Source organism: Petaurus breviceps, unplaced genomic scaffold (genome assembly GCF_028583685.1).
Source record: "Petaurus breviceps papuanus isolate PSGF00001 unplaced genomic scaffold, PetGlider_PUasm1.0 37, whole genome shotgun sequence".
In the NCBI taxonomy this organism is placed as follows: Eukaryota; Metazoa; Chordata; class Mammalia; order Diprotodontia; family Petauridae; genus Petaurus; species Petaurus breviceps.
The window spans coordinates 31842799-31865468 of record NW_027186296.1 but is presented as its reverse complement, the minus strand read 5'-3'; positions in this window follow the sequence as shown (position 1 = coordinate 31865468).

Genomic DNA, 22670 nt, shown 5'->3' with positions numbered 1-22670 from the left:
TAACTTGGCAAATACAAATACCTCTACCTGCCTACCCCTACCTTAGCCCAAAAGGGCCAGGGTTTCCCAGTGCATCATGGGGCATCTCTAGTTGTCCTGATGAATATCTGGCCACTGAACCCGGATGACTCTAGAGGAGAAAGTGAGCCTGGTGACCTTGCACATCCCTCCCTCACTCAAATCAAAGTTAACTGTAGGTCATGTCATCATCTCCCTGATGTCATGGTCCTCTTCAAGAACAAAGGACAAACACATGTGCTAACAGAATGTAAGCTCCTTGAGGGCAAGAACTGCCTTAAATTTTGTATTTTTATTGTGTATTCTTAGCATAATACTATACTAAGATCTTAATAAATCTTTTTCATTCATCTATCTATTTATATCTTCTCCAGACTGATAGTACTCTGCTAACATAACCTAGGGCAGCTAGGTTGTACAATGGTTAGAGCACTGGGTTTGGAATCAAGAGAACTCATCTTCTTGAGTTCAAATCTGGCCTTAGACACTTACTAGCAGTGTGACCCTGGGCGAGTTATTGAACTCTGCCTCAGTTTCCTCATCTGTAAAATGACCTGGAGAAGGAAATGAAAAACCATTCCAGTATCTTTGCCAAGAAACCCCAAATAGTGTCATGAAAAGTTGGACACAACTGAAAACAATTGAACAACCACATAATCTTTAAGCACTTGTGTTTATCTGCACGTCTTGATGAAGCACACAGAACAGGAATGGAGAACAGATTTAAAATAACTGTAGCTTTCACAAAGATTAATGATTGACAAACTTCAAATATATATTTTTAAAATTTTTACACTCATCCTCTGGGTTCCCAGCCTAGACATTCCCATGCCTTGCTAGACCCTCTCCCTATCTTTAACTATCTCCCATATCATCTATCTGCTCTGGGTAGCAGTGTGGCCTGCTGGTTATAGAGGGTTCATTCTAGTTTATACCAACAGAAATGGTATTTCCATTTTCCAAACAGAAAAAGTATTTCCCAGAGTGCAAGATGCAGCACTACAGGCTGAAATAATAATTACCATATGCTCTTTTTATCATGTTTACTCTTGGTAGGAATGACTGGGAGAAAAGGTTACTCTCTAGTCATAATATAAATTATGACTCCCTGTCCAGTTTTGCTTTAAACTTGGCCAGAATTTGGTACACTGTCATCAGTCTTAGGCACCCAGCAGAAAGTGGAAGCTAAGTCCCACAAAGCATTATATCACTATGAAAGCACATATGCCTTTCTATTGAGATGTCTTTTGAGAGGCAATGGCCAAAGAAAAAAATTGAAGATGTTGAAGACAGAGTTGCAGAGTTCTAATGATTGGACTATATATGATTAAAACTCTGTAGTCATGAAAAAGAAGATGAATGAGCAAGTTATTTTATACCCTGCAACGAAATAAAGACATATCTTTAGGCATTTTGGTTGACTGTGAGTGTGCCCTATATCTGAGAAATGTTAGGGGAGGTATAGATTTGGGCTGCATCCACAGGGAGGTAATAAGTAAAGACACTGAGCTAGAAAAAAATAAGTAAAAGAAAGAATAGAGAGAAAAGAGCCAAGAAAAAACCAAAAGGGACAATCACACTTTAAGAAGATGGGAGCAAGAAGAACCAGTAAATGAACCTGAGAAGTTGACCAGATTGGTAGAACCCAAAAAGCTATGTCATGGAAGGCAAGAGAGAAGACTATTATGAAAGAGGGGGCTGGATGTGGTGTCACACACCTGTAATCCCAGCTACTGGGAAAGGGTGAGGAAGGGGTGAAGTTGGCAGATCTCTTGAGCTCAGAAACTCTGATCTGCAGAAGGAGGGGAAGGAGATTGTGATCAAGTGTTTATACTAAGTTCAGCATTAATAAGATAAGCCTTTGGGAACTGGGGGCCACCAGAACGTCTAGGGCAGGGTGGGGTCAAAATTTCTATGCTGTTCTGTGGTGGGATCCAGCCTATGAGTAGTCCAGTCCCAGTACTTCCAGTCTGATTGAGATAGGGAAGCCCAGTTTTGTTTTGTGTTGTTTTGGTTGGAGGGATTGTGGAGTGAAGAGTCAACAAAGACAAGTGCTACAGAAAAAGGCCAGAATGATGAGTATTTAGACAAGGCCACTAGACTTGACAATTAGGAGCTCCTCAGTGACTCTCTTGAATGGGGCCTGGGCTGCAGCACTTAGGTATAGTGATGGTTAGTCTTATGCAGAAAAGTAAGAAACTGAAGCATAACTAAGTTCACTAAGTATCTTGGCTCCTGGATAATCAAAAGTAAAAAGGAGACATTTAGAAGAAGAGTGGACATTCCCAAGCAGATTTCTGATCCTTCCCCCCTTTTCCATGTTTAGGCCTTCAGAGATTAGTCTCAAATCCTTTCAAACATGGAGGCTTATTCCACTTACAACTAGCCAGCCTCCATGTCTCCCCACCCCATCACTGCTCGCGGTCATGCCTCTTTCTCTGCTGTACTGCAGGCTCTTCCTGGAATGTCTCTTTAATAATTGATATACATTGCTGCAGAACTTTGGAGGTTGGGCACATTAAAAATTCTGAGCTGGGGGAACAGAAGAATCTGGGGTCTCCTCCTCCCTGCAAAAATTGTTGACTTTGGGATACGGCCTCATGCATACCCAAAAGAGAACAGTCCTTGCCTCAGAAGCTGGGGAAAATTTGTCTGGTACTTAGTAGCCTGAATGACTCCTATTTCCCAAAGCAGAAGGTAGAATGCAAAGACTTCTGGGTCACATGATCAACAAAAGCCAGAGGTCTAGGCATTTTTTCCAGTCCTCAGGACCTCTCAAACCTCTACAAAATAAGAATTATGCACCAGAGATAATGCAATTTTAGCTGTCTCCACAATCTTGAGGACACCCAAGAATGCAAAAAAGTTAAAAACTCAATGAACTAAGAGTGGAAAAGGCTGCCATCCCCTGATTCCTAATGCAACACTCACTCAACTTTCCCTCCCCCACTGCCCAGCATGCTCTGGGCAGCAGGGCTGTACCAGCTGACCAGATGCATGGGTTTGCTAAAGAACTCAACTCTCCACTAGGAAAGCTCAAGTCTCCTCCCCAACCCCTGCACTCCCCACCCAAAATGCTAGGTAGATCCAAACTCCAAGTTGCTGCAGAAATGCATTCAGGCCACCATAGATTCTGGGCAGTGTTCTGTTTACATGGTCACACGAGAACTGCGCAGGAGATCTGAAGAATTAAGGGAACCAGGCAATTGAGCCCTTCACTACATCTAGTCCCACCCACATCCCCCTTCCTAATCTCAGTGTGCCACAGAGACCCAAACTCCAGAATGGCAGAAATTTTTCAGGGGGCAGCAATAGGGGCCATGACAGCTCTCTGTGCCACTGGGACAGAGAATTGAGGAAGAAAGAAGAGGCAAGAAACATGAAAGTGGGGACCACCTGTGGGGCACTCCACCAACCCTGAGAAAAAGAGCCCAGCTTCTCACTGGGACCAGTTCTGTGTCCACTTGAGAGACAAAGGAGTATATGAGAGACAGTTAAAATCTATTTTTTCCTAAGACCAGTCTGAGGAATCTTTATTCTCCTCTGAACCATCAAATTTTGATGGTTTTAGTCATTTGATTTAGTCAATGATTTTAGTCATTTCCAATGGTAAGGCCCTAAGTTATGAAAAGAACGCTCACAAAATCGATGGGTTTGGAATATGAACCAAGCATATTCACACTTCAACCAAACCATTTCACTTTCCTTAAGTGTGGACACCACATGTTCAGAACTTTTATTTCTAAGGAGCTAACATAGCTATATGAATTGGGGAGGAGGGGAAAGAGAGAATAGAGGGGCCTCGTCATTTGCAATTTCATGGTCAGCGTGGGACAGCACAAGAAGGATATATATCAATCTCTCAAGTTTCCAGCTGTTTCAACTTCATATGGGTTACTCATTGCCATGTACTATTGGCTTTCCTTGGAAAGAATCTCCCAGCAAGGTCCCTAGAGAGGGCCCCCAACTTTGCACAAGAATAAATGTTAAACCAATATCCAGAAGACTCTAGGAATTAGGGTATGGTAAAATACTTTATTCTCTCTGTTAATAGTTTACCCAGGGTGAATGAGGCAAGTTAACAAGCATGTATTTGACCAAGCACTGCACTAAGTGCTGGACAAACTATAGGGGAGACTTCATCAAAATATATATGAAACTAAAATCTATGTCCTTATCTGGATGGGAAATACGTAAATATAAAATAAACATAGGCTTTAAATAATAACATTTGTACTTAAGTTAAATCCCCTTTGACAGAGAGGCTACAAGCAAGAAACCAGAATGTGGAAACTGATTAGTGATAAGAATCAAGAGAAAAATAGTTTTTAGAGGAATTAAATCAGACAATAGGATGACAGAAGGTTATAGGATTCATAAGGAATAATTCAAGAAGAAAATTTTTGTTTTGTAAACAAAACAAACTTGAAATGGGAGAGCAACCACTTGGGGGGATTAATCCAGGCTTAATGAAAATACCTGGGGAAGGAAGATTTGATTTTTTTAAAGAGGTACTATTCATTACATAAGGGAACATAGTTAGGTTGGAGTATGAGTGGCTACAAGAAAATAGCTCTGTTCTAGAATAACTGTTGAGTTTGAGCAGCCAAGTGGTGCAGTGGATAGAAAACCAGGCCTGTAGTCAGGAAAACATGAGTTCAAATCCAACCTTACTCACTAGCTGTAGGACCCTGGGCAAGTCACTTCACCTTGTTTGCCTCAGTTTCCTCATCTATAAAATGACCTGGAGAAGGAAATGGCAAACCATCCCTTTTTCTTTTGCCAAAAAACCCCCAAATGGTTTTCTTTCAGAAGAGTCTGAGTGATTGAAAAATGACTGAATAACAAAGGTTGAGTTTAGAGACCAGAAAGGAAAGACTGAGCAAACTACAGCCTTAGAGATTAAAAGAGTTAAGTGAGTTGGATCCCATTTGGAATAATTAGAAAGCACACAGTTAAATATTTGCCTCCTAGATAGTGGTGGAAATTCAAGAGGGAATTGAAGGGAAAGGAGTGTTAAGGGGCAATCATCAGGAGAGGAAGGAAGAACTGCTCTGGCAAAAGAAAGTTATTGCCCAACACTAAAGGAAGGAAACCAGAGGACAGAAGGTTTGCTGAGTCCAGCAAGCAATTTGGAGTTACAAATCCAAAGGACAGGAGCAAATAATAAAATATAGGAGGATGATCTCAAGCCAGAGTTGTTAGCACAGAATGAGAGAGAACTCACTGCCTTAGGGGGCAATCGGTATCAGGGAAATGATGGTGTCCCACATAGCTTTCTCATCCCAAATCAGGGTTTTGTTTTATGTTAGTTTCTAAATGGCATGATATCCTACTTCTCCTCATCCAAATATGTTGTTATTACATGGGTCAAGAGCTTGACCACACTCCCTTTTTGTTCCAGCACTTTGGTATCGCCAAAGGTCTGAACCTCACGTGACCATCTAGAATACTTTCTGAGAACACAAGGTTGGGGCTACATGGGAGAGCATCAGCAGAAGGTATGAGACCAAACAGAGATGTGTGCTGCCCCTCCACCAGTGTGCCCTAGTCACATATTCAGTCCTCCACTGGTACATAGACATATATATTTCCTGCATGTGTGTGTCTTACCACATGTATTCCTTAGATATAGCCACACTTTTCACTGATGTCTATATTTGTAGCATATTAATTTATTGGGATTGTGGAAAGGAAATTGTTTTATTGATTTTTTTTACTATTTTGTTTCATTAATTGCTGTATCATTCAATATAAAATAAGTGCATACTCTCATAAAAAAGTATAACATATCAATTGAGGCTCATAAATTATGGTTTTGAGGGGATGAGAACCCAGAGAGTACCCTTAACTTAGAGTAGCCTTGAGTGAAAGACCCATTGTTCAATTTAAAGGATGCTCCCAGGTTTTGCACCCCCTCCCAAAAAAAGCTTATGGACTTCCCAGATTAGTTATTAGATAAGACACAGTGCTGGGATAGAGATACCATGAAGCTGACTACTATTGCAAATACTATCATATCTTTCTTGGCATTTTGAGGTCAGTGAAAAGTTGGAATGAGGAGGATAAGTATTCCACAAAATCTCCTCCCCAAAAGTTATCTACAATCCCAAAGGGTTTAAAAATAATTAATCTAGGGGCGGAGCCAAGATGGCAGAGTAGAAACAGGACTTCCCCACAGCTCCAGCTTCCACATCCTCCAATATATGTAAAAAATGACTCTAAACAAACTTTAGATATACAGAACCTACAAAGTAACAGAGAGAAACAAATCTGCTGAAGGCAGCCCAGCAGACTACAGAAAGGGTCTATCAAACTGAACTGGGAGCCCAGCCCAGCCCTGTGGGAGAGGTTTTAGCCCCAGGGCAGCCCCGACCAGCAGTGGCCAGAGCAGACTTCAGGAGAGTGAAGTACCAGCAGCTGTGGCAGTTTCCAGATTTCTCGACCCATAAATTCCAAAGACAAAGTAAAAGATCAGTGAGGAAATCTGTTGGAACAGGGGTGGATCAAAGAGCGCTATCCAGCCCCCGCCCCCAGAGCAAGAAGTAGTGGAGGTGCAGTGGCTGTGCTGCCTCTGGAGCTCATGGCCTGCAGATCATAGGGGAACCAAGTGACCATTCAGAGGGTAATCGCTCCTGCTTTGACCTGCTTGGATCTGGATCGCAGTCTTAGGTGGAGTTCCTGGGGTGTGTGGCCAGGTGGCAGAGCCTATGGGGGCTGCAGAGAGGGCACCCTCCTAATTGCTCCACTAGCTACAAAAACCCCAGCAATTTGGGACAAAGCTCTCTCCATTCTGAAAGCAGAGGTCTACCATAGCAAAGAATTCAAAAGTCAAATAATTGACTGGCAACATGAACAAGCAGAGGAAATGCAATTCTACCATAGATTCCTTTTTCAGTGACAAAAAGGATCAAAGCATGGAACAGGAGGAAAACAGTCAAGTCAGAACACCTGCATCAAAAGCTCCCAAGAAACAGGGGGCGGCTAGGTTGTGCAGTGAGCAAAGCGCTGGCCCCGGAGTCAGGAGGACCTGAGTTCGGTTCTGGCCTCAGACACTTAACACCCACACAAAAAAACTAGCCAGGTAACCTTAGGCAAGTTACTTAACCCCAAATGCCCTCCAAAAAGCAAAAAAAAAAAAAAAAAAAAAAAAAAAGAAGCTCCCAAGAAAAATATGATTTGGTTGCAGGCCACAGAGGAGCTCAAGAAGTATTTTGAAAATCAAGTAAGAGAAGTAGAGGGAAAATTGGGAAGATAAATGAGAATGATGAAAGAAAATCAAGAAAAGTGAGTCAACAACCTGACTGAAGAAAATAACACCTAAAAAATAGACTAACTCAAATGGCAAAAGAGGCTCAAAAAGGCAATGAGGAGAAGAATGCCTTAAAAAGCCAAATTTGCCAGATGGAAAAAGAATCTCAAAAGTTCACTGAAGAGAATCATTCCTTCAAAATTCGATTGGAGCAAATGGAAGGTAATGACTTTATAAGAAATCAAGATACTATAAAACAGATCCAAACAAAAGAAAGAATAGAAGGCAATGTGAAATATCTCATTGGAAAAAACACTGACCTAGAAAATAGATCCAGGAGAGATAATTTTAAAATTATTGGACTATCTGAAAGCCATGATCAAAAAAAGAACCTAGAAATCATCTTTCAAGAAATTCTCAAGTAAAATTGCCCTGATATTCTAGAACCAGAGGGCAAAATAGAAATTGAAAGAATTCACTGATTGCCTCTTGAAAAAGATCCCAAAAAGAAAACTCCTAGGAATATCATAGCCAAATTCCAGAGTTCCCAGGTCAAGTACCAGCAGCTGTGATAAGCCGTCAGGAAGAAACAATTTGAGTACCGTGGAAACACAATCAGGATAAGACAAGACCTAGCAGCTTTAGCATTAAGGGATCAAAGGGCTTGGGATATGATATTCTGAAGGTCAAAGGAGTTAGGATTAAAACCAAGAATCACCTACCCAGCAAAACTGAGTATAATGCTTAAGGAGAAAATATGGTCATTCAATGAAATAGAAGATTTTCAAGCATTCTTGATGAAAAAAAAAACAGAGCTGAACAGAAAATTTGACTTTCAAATACAAGAAGCCTGAGAAGGTAAACAGGGAAAAGAAATCATAAGGAACTTGTTAAAGTTGAATTATTAGCATTCCTACATGGAAAAATGATAATTGTAACTCATAAGACTTTTCTCAGTATGAGGACAGTTGAAGGGAATATATATATATGTGTGTGTGTGTGTGTGTGTGTGTGTGTATACATATATACATATGTATACATATATATTATAGGAGGTATAGGTATGTATAAATATATATGTGAGTGTGGGCATATATATGTACATATATACATAGAGGGCACAGGATGAGTTGAATATGAAGGGATGATATCTAAAAAATAAAATTAAGAGGTGAGAGAGGAATATATTGGGAGAAGGAGAAAGGGGGAAATAGATCAATGTAAATTATCTCATATAAAAGAGGCAAGAGAAAACTGTTACAATGGAGGGGAAGAGCAGGAAGGTAAAAGGGAATGGGACAACCTTACTCTCATTGAATTTGGCTTAAGGAAGGAATAAAATACACATTCAATTGCATATCTTACCCTACAGGAAAATAGGGGGGAAGGGGATAAGAGGGGGAATGATAGAAGTAAGGGCAGATTGGAGGGGAGGGTAGTTAGAAGCAAACACTTTTGAAAAGGGACGGGGTCAAAGAAGAAAATAGAATAAGTGAGGGGCAGGATAGGATGGAGGGAAATATAGTCTTTCACAATATACCTACTATGGAAATGTTTTGTGTAACTATACATGTACAACCTATATTGAATTGCTTATCTTTACCATGGGGGTGGGTGAGAAGGGAAAAAATCTGGAACTCGAAGTTGAAAAACAAATGTGTATAAAATGTAGCAATGCCTCTTGATAAAAAAAAAAAAGAAAATGCAAACAGAAAATAAAAGTTTAAAAAGTTAATCCCTGAAAATAAAAAAAAAAAAAATCTAATATACTATGAAAACAACTGAAGGCAACTGAAAGAAGCCCTGGGTATATACAATAGATACAGAAGAACTTCTAGGGAAAGCTAGGTTGTGGAAGACCTTCAAAAAACTCATAATTTATCTGGGAAGACTGGCATAGTATGGTGGAAAGAGGTCTAGATTTCAAATGAGAAGCCCTGGGTTTGAATCCTGATTCTGCCTATTATTAGGAATATTATCTTAGGCTAGTCACAACCTCCTCGACTTTGAAATGAGGAGATTGGACTCTATAATCTCGAAGGTACCATCCAATTTTATTATCTTGAACAAATGGTAAAACACATAACACAGCAAACAATAAGCAACAAATTTATGGTGTAAATAATAAATACAAAAAGAATTAATGAAGGGAGAAATTGCCATGGGCTGGAGTTGTATGAAAGGTTTCTTGGAAAAAGTTAGCACATTAGCTGGGCCTTGAAGATATGGCCAGGAGCTAGAGGAAGAATGGCATTATAAACTGGGGGGATGTCATGGAATACTCTTCCTTTTCTTTTTTCCACTGAGGCAGCCCTTTTAAGACACCTAACTCTTCATTAAATACAAATGGCATGTTCCCAGGCCAATCTTAGACTAGTCCGTGAAAGACAAAATCTGAGGTTACCTGTAGTAAATGTAACCTCGTCTAACAGCAGGGGGCACTGTCTGTGAAACAGTAAAATGGGTAATGAGTGTAAAAAGCAGTAGTTGGGGAGAAGGATAGAGAAATTGCTTCCAGCCTTGTTCATGCTTGACTTAGTTGTTATCATATGCAGCTGAAACTGTAAAAGAAAGCCTTAAGCCTCCCTTTGGGAATGGAATTCCAACCCTAATCTTGAGCTGAATTTGATTTAGCAAATAGATTCCCCCCACACATGCACTTAGAATAGATTGGGGGTGGAGGTCAGAAAAATCCAAATTATTTAGAAAATGTCTTCATAACATGACTACTGACCTACTCCACTTCTCCCTTTCCCCAGTCCCCACCCCCACCTTCTCCTTGGGGAGCAAGAGAGAAGCTTAATCTGATTGCCTGGGCTCTTACTTGGGGGTCTTGTTTTTAATTACAGGTTTCCATGGATTTAGCAGAGGCTGGAGATTCTGGTTGTGCTTTCAAGGATGGAGCCTGAGAATCAATGAAGGTGCTGGACCATTATGTTAGGTTATTACCCTTTAAGAGATTTTTGTAGCCAGAATTTTAAGAGCTAGACAGAACCAGGCTTACAAAAGTAGGGAATGGACCCAGTGTGTGATTTAGGGGCACTGAGAAATTTCTTCCTCATCCCTCCTCTCATCTTTAGAGTCCTCCTCCCACTTATAAAGAAATTCAACAATTAGCCTTCATTTCTTTAGCATTAATCATGGACCTCTATAATGTCATTTTAAAAACTGACAGCACCCCTGAGGAATGGGATAGGGAACTTGACATCTCTAATAACTTAGACAGGAGGAACTCATCAGACTGTTTTCTTCCTGACATTAACAGCATGAGATTATTGGAGCCATGTGGGATGGGGAGATACAAAGGGGAAATACCTAAGACAATAATTTTATCTAGTTTGGGGACAGGGAAGTATATTCTCAACACCTATTAGCAACATGGCATCTGGTTCTGAAAAAAAAAAAGGATAATTCAAGTATGGGAGAAATTAGTTACTTTCCAACCCAATTATATAACCAATCTTTTCACTCTCTAGGGATGCCCCAAAGACATTTGTCCGACCTGTTCCCTGGGAGCTATAGATCAAAACACAATTATAAGCATTATCCTGTAGTTCTTTGGAGACCACCAAAGAGTTCCTTCCAACACCTCAGGTCTTATGGGACATTAGGACAATGTTGCTAGGGGAAATGAGGTAGCCTTTATAAGAGACCCTTTCTCCTTGCATTCTTGGGAATCAGAAAAATGTACATTGTTTCCCATTATGGGAAAGAGTACAGGTAGGGGGTGACTATCATTCTGTAAATGAAAGAAACTATTAGCACATAAGATGGAAGCTAGAGATTTAGGATCCTCTAAGGATCTGCAACAATAATAGCAAAGCTGGAATCAGAGGACCTTTATTATGAATAGATTTAGTTTTGCAATGGTCCAGTAATATGGAGGCTGGTTAGTTGTTCCTCAGGACAATGATTGCAAATCAGGTGGCTAGCACAAGGTAATAGTGGGACTTTGCATCAGATTGCATAAACCAAACAGTTAGGTATGGATCATTGCCCAATTAACCTATTATGCCCTCTTGGGCTTTTACTACAAAATAACACTCTTTGTTAAGAAACAACAGCATCAGTTATTTGACTTTTATCTATGAAGAATACATAAAGTGATAAGCAAGTTGAAACAAGATTTAATATATTTACATGGTTTTATATGTGTATGTATGTATAAATACCTAACTATATACTGGCACTGTTGTGCTTTCAGCAATGAACAGTTTAACCTATTTTTTTTGCCAGCAGCTTTTTAAAGGGGTCAAACGCTTCCCCCAACACCAGCTATTTTAAGGTGCAAATGAACAAAACTGAACATAGTTTTATTTTTACAACAGTGTATATGGTACCTTCCTCACACACACACACACACACACACACACACACACACGTAGCTTTTTAGCTGTTTGGCCTTTTACTTGGCCACAGAGAAACATTCCAGAGCTGAAGAGAACAGAACACAGGACTCAGATACGAGGACTCATTATTTTGGATCTTTATATTTAGTGGGGAAAGTTGTGACCACACACATACTTTTCCATTGCCCATAGGACACTTCCCTATAAACTCTTTTTGGTGCTTCCCTCTGAGGCATTCTGCCTATCCTTTTACCCCTGTTCTTCTACTATTCCAGACCTTCTTTAAATTTAAATTCTCAAATTTTCTATTTCCTGCAGCACCTTGCAACACCCATATTCATCAACCACACTTCCTTGGGGAATCAGAAACTTTTAAGTGGAAAGTACCATTAAGCTCATAGAACCAACCAGTCTGACCCAAGTTAACCAGAAATCAGCAATGGGAGGCCTTGAGGTAAGTGATTCTAGGCTTGTAAGGAAAGGTTTGGCTTTTATTTTCACCCTTTCTTATAATAGGGATCCTAATGGAGGGAAGAGGAGAATCCCATTCTAATCCTTCTTTTTAGGGTGGCTTTGATTTGGCCACAATCCAGAGTACAAGCTTCTCAGGAGTGTCACTTTCCTGTTCTCCTTTTACCTTTCCTGCTGCTGCCACCAAGGTCCCCAAAGTTCAGGGTATTAAGATCATTCCAGTTCCTTTGGGTGTATGTTTCCACTCAGAGATTTAACGACAATAGCATCAATATAGTCACCTATCTGCGACTTCCCCAAAATCCTTGTGCCTGGTGGGAAATAATTGTAAGAATATATAAGAAGGTTATAATTCTGAAAAGTTACTAGTTAGCATAATACTAGAGTGCATATGGTGAAATTATGGTCATCTGATCCACAAGCCTCTCTGCCTACTTTGGCAGAATTGAATGAACTATATTTGTGTATTTGTTTACATCACTCCAAATATATCTGACGCCATAAACAATCTCCTAAGTTGACTCCTAACACTATTCTTTTTTTCTTGTTTTATTTCTTTTTTAAAAAAATAATATTTTATTTTCCTCCAATTACCTGTGAGAATGATTTTTAACATATTTTTTTTAGTTTTGAGTTCCAAATTCTATCACTCCCACCTTCCCTGAGATGGTAAGCAATCTGATATAGGTTATACATGTGAAATCATGTATAACATTTCTATATGAGTCATTTTGTGTAAGAAAACTCAAAAAGAGAGAAAGAAAGAAAGAAAGAAAGAAAGAAAGAAAGAAAGAAAGAAAGAAAGAAAGAAAGAAAGAAAGAAAGAAAGAGAAAGAAGTGGAGGAAGGAAGGAAGGAAGGAAGGAAGGAAGGAAGGAAGGAAGGAAGGAAGGAAGGAAGGAAGGAAGGAAGGAAGGAAGGAAGGAAGGAAGGAAGGGGGGAAAAAGAGAAAAATAGTATACTTCAATCTGTATTCAGATGCCATCAGTTTTTCTCTGGAGGTGGATAGATTTTTCTATCATGAGTATTTAGGGATTATCTTGGTTCATTGCTTAGAATAGCTAAGTCATTCACAGTTGTTCATCATACAATATTGTTGTTACAGGGTGATTTGGTGGCACAGTGAATAGAGAACCAGGCCTGGAGTCAGGAGGACCTGAGTTCAAATCCAGCCTCAGACACTTGACACTTACTAGTCATGTGACCTTGGGCAACTAAACCCCAATTGCCCTACCTTTCCCCCTCCAAAAACAAAAACAAAAACAAACAAACAAAAACAATAGTGCTGTTACTATGTATAATGTTCTCTTGGTTCTGCTCACTTTACTCAGTATCATTTCATGTAAGTCTCTTCAGGTTTTTCTGAAATCATCCTGTTTGTCATTTTTTATAGAACAAAAGTTTTGCATCACAATCACATACCACAACTTGTTCAACCATTCCTCAATTGATGGACATCCTCTTAATTTCCAATTCTTTGCCACTACAAAAAAAAAAAACTGCTATAAATATTTTTGTACAAATAGTTTCCCTTTTTCAAATCTCTTTGGGATATAGACCTAGCATTGGTATTGCTGGATCAGAGGGTACGCACAGTTTTATAGCCCTTTGAGCATAGTTCCAAATTGCTCTCCAGAATGACTGGATCAGTTGACACTCCACCAACAATGTACAGTGTCCCAATTTTCTTATATCCTCTCCAACATTTATCATTTTCCTTTTTCTGTCCATATTAGCCAATCTGATGGGTGTAAGGTCTATCTAACCCTATCTTAACTATATATTCATATATAGATATATGTATTTCTCTAAGAAACTCAAAAAAAGTTTTTCTAAGTTTCATAAATAAAATCATTTTTACTAAGACTTTTGATGTCAGCTGTTTAAGGCAGATTTAAGTCTGAAAATGTGCTGAATGCTACTAAATTCAGAAATCCAGCTTAAAGGGTCCTCAGAAGACAGTAAATATGTATCTTTGAAAAAAACCCCAACATCAGAGTACAGGTGGTGAAAAAACCATTTGACTTTCTCTTCCTCCCCCTGTCTCTCACTACACCCCAGCCCTACCACTGACACACGAGCATCTCCTGGAAAGCCTTCACAGTCATAACCTAAAGGCTAAAAAACAAAAACCCAATTGCAGCACCCTCCTCCTTCCCTTCTACCCCCATAAAAAAAAGCCAGGATCCTCCAAGCCTGTCTTCACTCCCCAATCAGATGGAATGGGAGCCAAGGCTGGCTTTGTTCTGAAACCTGAGACAGCACAGGGCGCTTAGAAGGAGTCTTTGGAGAGCCAGCATTCCTAACAAGCCTGATTCTGATTTCAGCTGCTTTTACTGTTGAATCATAATGTTTTCATCTTGGGTAGGCAGTAAACACAAGTTCCTCCTTCTCCCCTCTCCCCACCTCCCACTTTTCTTTTTTCCTTTTTTTTCAATTTCCTTTGAAGTTTGGAAGCTCTTTCATTACAACTTTTTTTTCTTCCAATTATTGCCTGATGTGATTTCTTTTAGCAAGCAGGTTACTTGCCTGATTTAGCATGTACTCTGGCTCTCAGACTCTCCCCACCTCCTCCTCCTCTTTTGGCCACAGCTCAGCTCTGCTTGTGTTCACAGTGCCACCTGCAGGTACTTTCCAGTTTTGCGTACAGGAAAAGATTGCACCTGGTGCCTCTCCATCTGTTCAGAGTGAGAGTGGGGAAGAAGGAACTCCATCCCTGCTGAACAGAGTGAAGGCAGAGTCTAAGTGAACATCCCTGGGCAATACTTGAAAGCAAAAGAAGGCTGTGTTCAGCACCTGGCCCCCTTCAGCATCCTCCTATCACCCTACTGGTCTATGCTCCTAAAGTTCCACACCCCTTTTCATTCCCATCCTTTAATAATAACTACAGGGGGCTGCTAGGTGGCTCAGTGAACAGAGCACCAGCCCTGGAGTCAGGAGAACCTGGGTTCAAATCCAGACTCAGACACTTAATACTTCCTAGCCGTGTGACCTTGGGCAAGTCACTTAACTGCCATTGTCCTGCCTCCCCCCTCCTAATAATAACTACAATTTACATAGTGCTTTAAGGTTTGCAAAGCACTTTACATATGTTGTCTCAAGTGGTTCTTAATTGAACAGTGACTTAGGAAGGTGCTGTTATTCCTGTTTTACACATGGGGAAACTGAGGCTGAAAGAAGTAAATGACTTCACCAAAGTCTCACAACTAGTGACTGGGGCAGGATTTGAGTTCAAGACTTTTTCATTTCAAGACCAATGCTGATGATCCTGTTTTCCTATCCCTATCCCAAGTCCTGAGTCCCATAGGTTCTCTCCTCCATTACCTCCCTATCTAGCATTTGTTGGTGCCATGTTCCCCAACATGTACTGTGAATAGTTTCCATCTCATCCCTTCAGGATGCCTTTCAAGGTTTCTATTAGCCTGAGGAGTTAAAGTTTTCCCCTTGTACTATATTAAAGAAGGGAGCAGAGAAACTAAAAAAAATGATGTATGTGAAGTACTTTACTAACTTTTTGCTATATTGCTATATTATTCATCAACAACAAGAACTTACTTTTTTTGGAGTAAGTTTTTATTCATTTTAAATTTAAATACAAAATAAGAAAAGAAAAAAAGAACATTTCCATGTACACAGCAGAACATGAAAAGGATTCAATATAAAACAATAAATTTCCATTTCAAGAAAACTTATGTAATAAATACTACACATTGTTTTCAAAGCTACCCAGCTTTTATTTGCTTCCTTCTAGGTTTTTTTTTTTATTCTCTGATGTGCACTTTTTACTTTATTTTTTTCTCCCTCCCTTTTCCCTTCTCCCTATCCTAACCTAGAGGAGGCTACAATTAAATGTGGATATAATATATGTATATATAATATATATGCATAGATATCTACAAACATACACATATATACATACACACATATATGTATGTATATATGACTGTACTATGCATATTTCTTCATGTCATTTCTTTCTCTGGAGGTAGAAAGCATCTTCCTTCATAGGTCTAAGTCTTTCCATGTTTTTCTAAATCAGTCAGCTCATCATTTCTTCCATCACAGCAGTATTCCAACACAATCATATCCAATCTGACAGATTACCTGTGAAAGTTTTTTTTTCCAATTTTCTGCTTTCCTTCTATTCTTAGCTTTTAAAATAATCAAAATTGAACTACAGAGTTTGAATGCAGATTGAAGAAAACTACTTGCTCTCTTTCTTTTTCGTGTTTTGTTTTGTTTCCTCTTTTCCATTGTTCATTGCGTTGGTTATAATCCTTCTTTACAACCTGACTAATGTTTGATGTGAAGGTATTTGTGGATCCTATATTTCATTGCATGCTACCATTGTGGGAGGGGAAGGAGAGGACAGAGGGAGGGAGGAGAGGAGAGAGAGGGGGAGAAAATTTGAAACTCAAGGGGTTGTGGAATTGAATATTGCAAACTAAATTAATTAATAAAAATTAAAAAGCCAAAAATAAAATAAAATAATCAAAATTATCCATTTTATATTTCAACAATGCACTCACCTTATAATATAGTTTAAAGTCTGCTACTGCTAAATATCCTTCCTTTACATTTCCCCCTTCATTTCTTTGAAATTATTGACCTTTGTCAATAAGAATTTATAAGAACTTATAATGTAAAGCCCAGGGAATAGAAAAAAAAGGCAAAAACTGTTGAAATCCTCAAGGAATTCTCATTCTAAAAGGACACTATGTAAGTAATGGTTACATACATACAAGGTAAATTAGGGAAAATGAGAGATAACCTTAGAAAACCTCTTGCAGAAGGTGACATCTGAGATGATTCTTGAAGGAAGCCAGGAGGTAGTAGCAAAAAGAGAGAACATTCCAAGCAAGAGAGCCAACCAATGCAAAGGCACAGAGTTGGAAGGAGTATTGTGTTCAAGAAACAGCAAAACTGTCACTAGATTGCAAAGTACACAGAAGGGAATAAAGTATAAGTAAAAGTAGACAGCTATCAGTTATCTTCACAGAGGAGAAAACCCAGAAAGGTTAGTGACTTGTCTAAAGACACAAAGGTAGTAAAGAATAATTCAAACCCAGGTCATTTTACTCTGAAATCTGACATTCTTTCTGCTACACCATAAATGCTGTCTTCGGTAATTGCCCGTTCTGTGATTTTGGAAAGTCGTTTTACCAACCTAGGTTGCAGTTTTGTTACCCATAAAATAAAGGGGTGGGACTAGATGATTTCTGAAGTCCTTTCTAGCCCTAGATGCTATGCAAAGCCTATGTAAATGCAAAAGAGAGGTCCTAGCAAAGTCCTATGGGAAATTTGAGGAAAAAGTCATTCAATTCAATTCAACAATGTTCATGCTATATAAAAGGTATGTAGGTACTAGGTTATGTTCAGCTATTGGGACAGGGAGGGGAATGTCAAAGGAGGTTTCCTAGAGGAGGTAACAATAGACCTAGATCTTAAAGGGAGGAAAGGATTTTAACAAAAGGTGATGAAGGAAAAGCATCCAGGCCAGAAATCATAGCCTCTTGGTGGGCTGCCCAAAAGGCAAGCCAAGAGTCAGGGATGGAAGTTGCAAAGAGACAAAGTTAGGTTTAATATCAGGAAAAAAACTACATAAAAATTAGAGTTGTCCAAAAGCATTATAGGCTGTTTCAAGAATCAGCGAGTTTCCCTGTCTTTTCTTTTGGGTATGTGTTGTACTGATGAATTTGCTTCCAACTTTCGAATTTTGTAAATGATGCTGTAAGGTAAAACTTAGAATTCTTCATTGGGTATAACTTAGATACTCATCTCTATACTTGCTCCTTCATACATCTCTTATCTCTTATTTCTAGTGAAGTCAGCGAGAACACCATGTTCTCCCATCACTTGGCTGTCAGTAACAGGAAATGTGATAAAAACGCACCTCTAGATTTGCTTCAACAACAAAACAAAGTCCAACTCCCCAGTGATTCAGAAATCATCTCCTACTAAATGGTACTATAGCTCAGTCAATAAGTTCCATTTCTTAAGAACTTGGAAACATACTGGCCAACCACAATGCTATGTTACCTTAGAGAAAGGAAAGAAGGATATAGGGAAAAAAGGTGAGTCTCCAACTTGGCCAGTGCAAATGGTGTCTTGTTGCAGCTAACACAGGCAACAAAGATAAGCCAACATCAGTGGGTCCAATTTAGGAAGAAAAGGCTAAAAGCTTATAGTGCTTTGAAATGAGTCATTTCTTTTTTTATTGCATCTCTGTTATGTGTGGCCTTAAGAATATTTCTTGGTTGTGTTTCCTGACTCTAATTCAGGACTTACTGTGAACAAGGGCCAGATCATCCTTGGCAATCCATAAACTTAACAGGACAACAATCTTGCCTCCTCTTTCTTTTGTCTCCTTCAGAATGGAGTGATATTTGCACTTCTTATTCCAAGAAAGGATTTCCCCATGGATTTGGCAAGTTTGATTCCCAAAGATCATCTTCCTTAAGTCTCAGGAAAAAAAAATCCATGAAAGGGAAGCAGGGGAGTGGCACTAATTGGAGGTCATTGAAAAAAAATCAACTGTGGCTCCATCATAGGGAGGAAGAAATGATAGCTGACCAAACTGCCAGCCTTATCCTAAGCCCTCTGCTCATCTAATAAAACTTAGCAATTTTTTCTGTTGGTAAGTCATTTTTCAGAACCCCCTGTTTCAATATTTAGTGAATTTCCTTTCCCCCAAAAAAAATCTAGTTCTCCAAGGTTTCCCCCTTCTACAACCTAGTCCCTGCATTCTACCACCTTAGAAAAGGTAGCATGGAATAATGGAAATAATATTGGATTCAGAATTAGGGAGACCTGGGTTCTAATCCCAGATATGCCACTAAATCATTGTGTGAACCTGATCAAGTTATTTCACTGCCCAGGGTGTCAGGGCCTCTGTTTGTTCAACTGTAAAATGAGGCATTAACCGTGTGATCCCTAAGTTACTGCCTTGAGCCAACATGCTATATATTTTTGAGTCATTCATCAATTCACCAAAATAGCCATGTTAGTACCTTACTTAGTTGCTGTAGGGGAGATCAGAGGAAAGTTTGAAGTAGGACAAATAGCCAAGGGAGTTGGAATAATGAAAATAAACTCCAAATCCCGATTAATGTGGTAGGTTCCATTTAATCAAATACATACATGAGCCTGGTTAGCCAAAAGAATGCATACCTTAGGCAGATGTCTGCTTCATTTAGGAAACTCTTATGAGCAGTCACTTTTTTCCCTTTCAAATTTTTGGCAAAGACCTCACTGTTTCTTCATATTAATAATAATAAAAAAATCCTCGATGAATGTGCAGTGAAATGAATCTGCAATTAATTTTAAATAAGCTTAAAATCCCATAGAAATGCCCTCCCCTGGCATTTTTTATGGGAAATGGTTTTCACTGGATATGCACACTATAAAGATGCTGAAAAAATGATGGACTAAATCCTCTTAGGCTTGCTAAAGCATAATTTGGTTTCTCTCAAAGCTATATTAAAAGGAAAGAAAAGAAAAGAAGCCAGATTTCCAGGAAATATTAACAGCCACCCTATAACCAACTGAAAAAGCAATCTTTCTACCCAGGAAATTCAGCATATGGCTTTATGTGCACAGCCCCTTTGCTATTTCACAGCTTTTCACATCTCTTACTTAAGCTTAATCACATCCATCCAGTAATTATGAGGGGGTTCCAATGGGCTTTTTTTCCCCCGTTGATCTGGAGTCAACAAGAAAACCTTAAACCTCAAAAACACTGATAATTTATTCTTTCTGCCCTGGCTGATGGTATATCCAACCTGCCTTCGTGTGAGCAATGGTTTCTTGGCCTCACCAATACAGAAACTCACCACAATCATTCCAAAATACTCTAATGACTTCCTCTCCACACCAGCCACACTGATGGTTTTCAGGTACTCCCACCTCCCTACCCCTGCTGTCTGATCCATGGCCAAATCTTGGGTCCAATAATAACAAAAAGACTCAAAAGATGAAAGGCCAGAGTCCTTTCCCTTCCAGCTGAAACCAGGTGTAATATTGGCAGGGAGACACTCTAATTTAACAGATGGATATGAAGACATGCTAAAGCAATAACCAGAAAATGAGCACCATGTGGGCCTAAACATCCATTCCTTTCACTTATTTTTCTATAAATGAATTTTCCTGGGATGAAACAAATTTTTCTTTCAAAGACAGAAGTATGTGTATGTGTTGCAGAGGGCAGAGGAGAGAAAGTAAATGTGGAATTGCCAATTTCTAGTCATTGAGGGGTTCCAAAGGCATAGAAGACTTGGTGAGAAAGAGTTGGGCCATGTCCATAAACACAACACTTATAACCCAAATAGCCTGTTATTTACAATGGTAAGTGTTTCATGGAAGATATCAAGACCTCCAGATAACAACAACAAAATCCTCAGTGGCAAGATGCCAGAATAGAACAGCGTGTTTGAAATGCTAAGCAATGGAGAAGTCACAAGATTGCCATTTGAGTTCACTACTGGTCGCAGTCAGGCAAGTCAGCTGGCTGGGAGTCAGTGTGATAAGCGGCTGAGTGAGATAACCAAACCAAGGAGCTAAGGGGCAATTAGGGGGTGAGGGAGGAGATGGGTGCATGAGTGGATCAGATTACTCTTTACCCTTGGCTTTTTGAACAATTTAACATGGTCATTGATAGATGCGTGGATGGTGGAGTACTTATAAAGGCAGCCTACAGATCTACCATTCATTTACTTTCTAAATCAGATTATAGAATCACAGAGGAACATATATTTTGTTGGAGAGTCTGATTCTCTGAGTTCCTTTGTCTAGTTACAAAATAATAGCTGGGGAATGGGCCAAACTGCTTTCCCCTTATAGTTTGGATTTAAGAGCACTTCAAGCTGAGAGCTGGAGAAAACAAAATTCATTCTGAGAAAGGACTAGCTTACTTTTCTGAAAAGAGACAGAGAACATGGCAGGATAGCAGACTATCCTCTCCATCTCTCTCTCTCCCTGTCTTTCTGTCTCCTTCTGTCCCTCCCCCCCCCTCTCTCTCTCTACTTTTGGTCCTCCTTTTCTCTCTCCATATATCTCTCTACCCCCATAATTTGTTAATGTCTCACTGAATTAGGCTGAGCAGAGGCTTTGGTTATGGCTAGATTCCAGTTCCCATGGCCCCACCACTGCTTCCTCTATCTTTTGCCACAATTTGGAACATAATACATATCAACCACTCTCTAGGTTATTGCTCAGGGGAGGGGATAGAGGTGAGAGAGTGTAATAAAGTTATTATAAAGATCACTGTGAGTTGGTATGCTCAAGGTCCATGGAAGGAGTGGTTCCTGAGACAGCTCTTAAAGGATGGTCAGGGTTTGGATAAGCAGAAGGGAGGAGAAAAGCTATTTCCAGACAGCAAAGACATGAGTAAAGTGTTGAGGCAGGACTGCAAATACACACACATATGTGTGTCTGTATATACATACGTGTACATATATATCATACACATATATGCGTGTGTGTTTGGGAAAAAGTGAGTAAACCAGCAGAAATAGAGATGTCAGAGAGGAGTGGGAAGTAAAGCTGATTGGGAAGGGATTTTAGAAACAAAAAGCAAAACCTAAGCAAGAAGGGAGTCAAAGGAGTTCCAGTGTTGCTGTGTAGAAAATATATGTGTCTCATTCCATTTATGGAGAGGGGATTTGGTGAAGAAGCTGCCAAACATGCATGAGCAGAATCATTCTCTAGAGTTCTGATGGATAACATCCTGTCTTTTGCTAAGAAAAAAAAGCCAGCACCACAAGGAAATTCAAACATGCTAACCCCTAGAGAAGGAGTTTTAATGGATCTCTGGATAACTTCAGGGAGTCTAAGAACTTAAATGGGAAAAATATACATTTTTGTTCTTATTTAAGATTTTATTTTCCCCCAATTACATGTAAAAACAATTTTTAAAGTTTGTTTTTAAAATTTTTCAGTTCCAAATTCTCTCCCTCCCTTTTCCCTCAATGAAAAGGCAAACAACTTGATATAGGCTATACATGTGCAGCCCTGAAAAACATATTTTCATATTAGTCATGTTGTGCAACAAAACAAACCCCAAAAAAGCCAGGGAAAATGAAATTTTTAAAAATGTGCTTCAATCTGTATTCAGACTCCATCAGTTATTTCTCTGGAAGTAGGTAGCATTTTTATCATATGTCCTTCCAAATTATCTTGGATCATTGTATTGCTGAGAATGGCTAAGTCATTCATAGTTGATCATCATACAAGGTTGCTGTTACTATATTCAATGTTCTCCTGGTTCTGCTCCTTTCACTTTGCATCAGTTTATTTAAGTCTTTCCAGGATTTTTCTGAGAGCATCCTGCTTGTCATTTCTTATAACACAACAGTATTCCATCACAATCCTATACCATATGTTGTTCAGCCATTCTCCAGGAATAAATATATCTTTTTTTTTACTAACCTCTAACTTAAATTTCGCATTTCTAAAAACCTTAAATTTTTTAAAAACAACATTATTCTGAGAAGGGGTTTTTAGGCTTCATCAGACAAACAAATGAATCCATGGCACAAAAAAGGTTAAAAATTTATGAACTAGAGCAAACAATCTCATTATTGT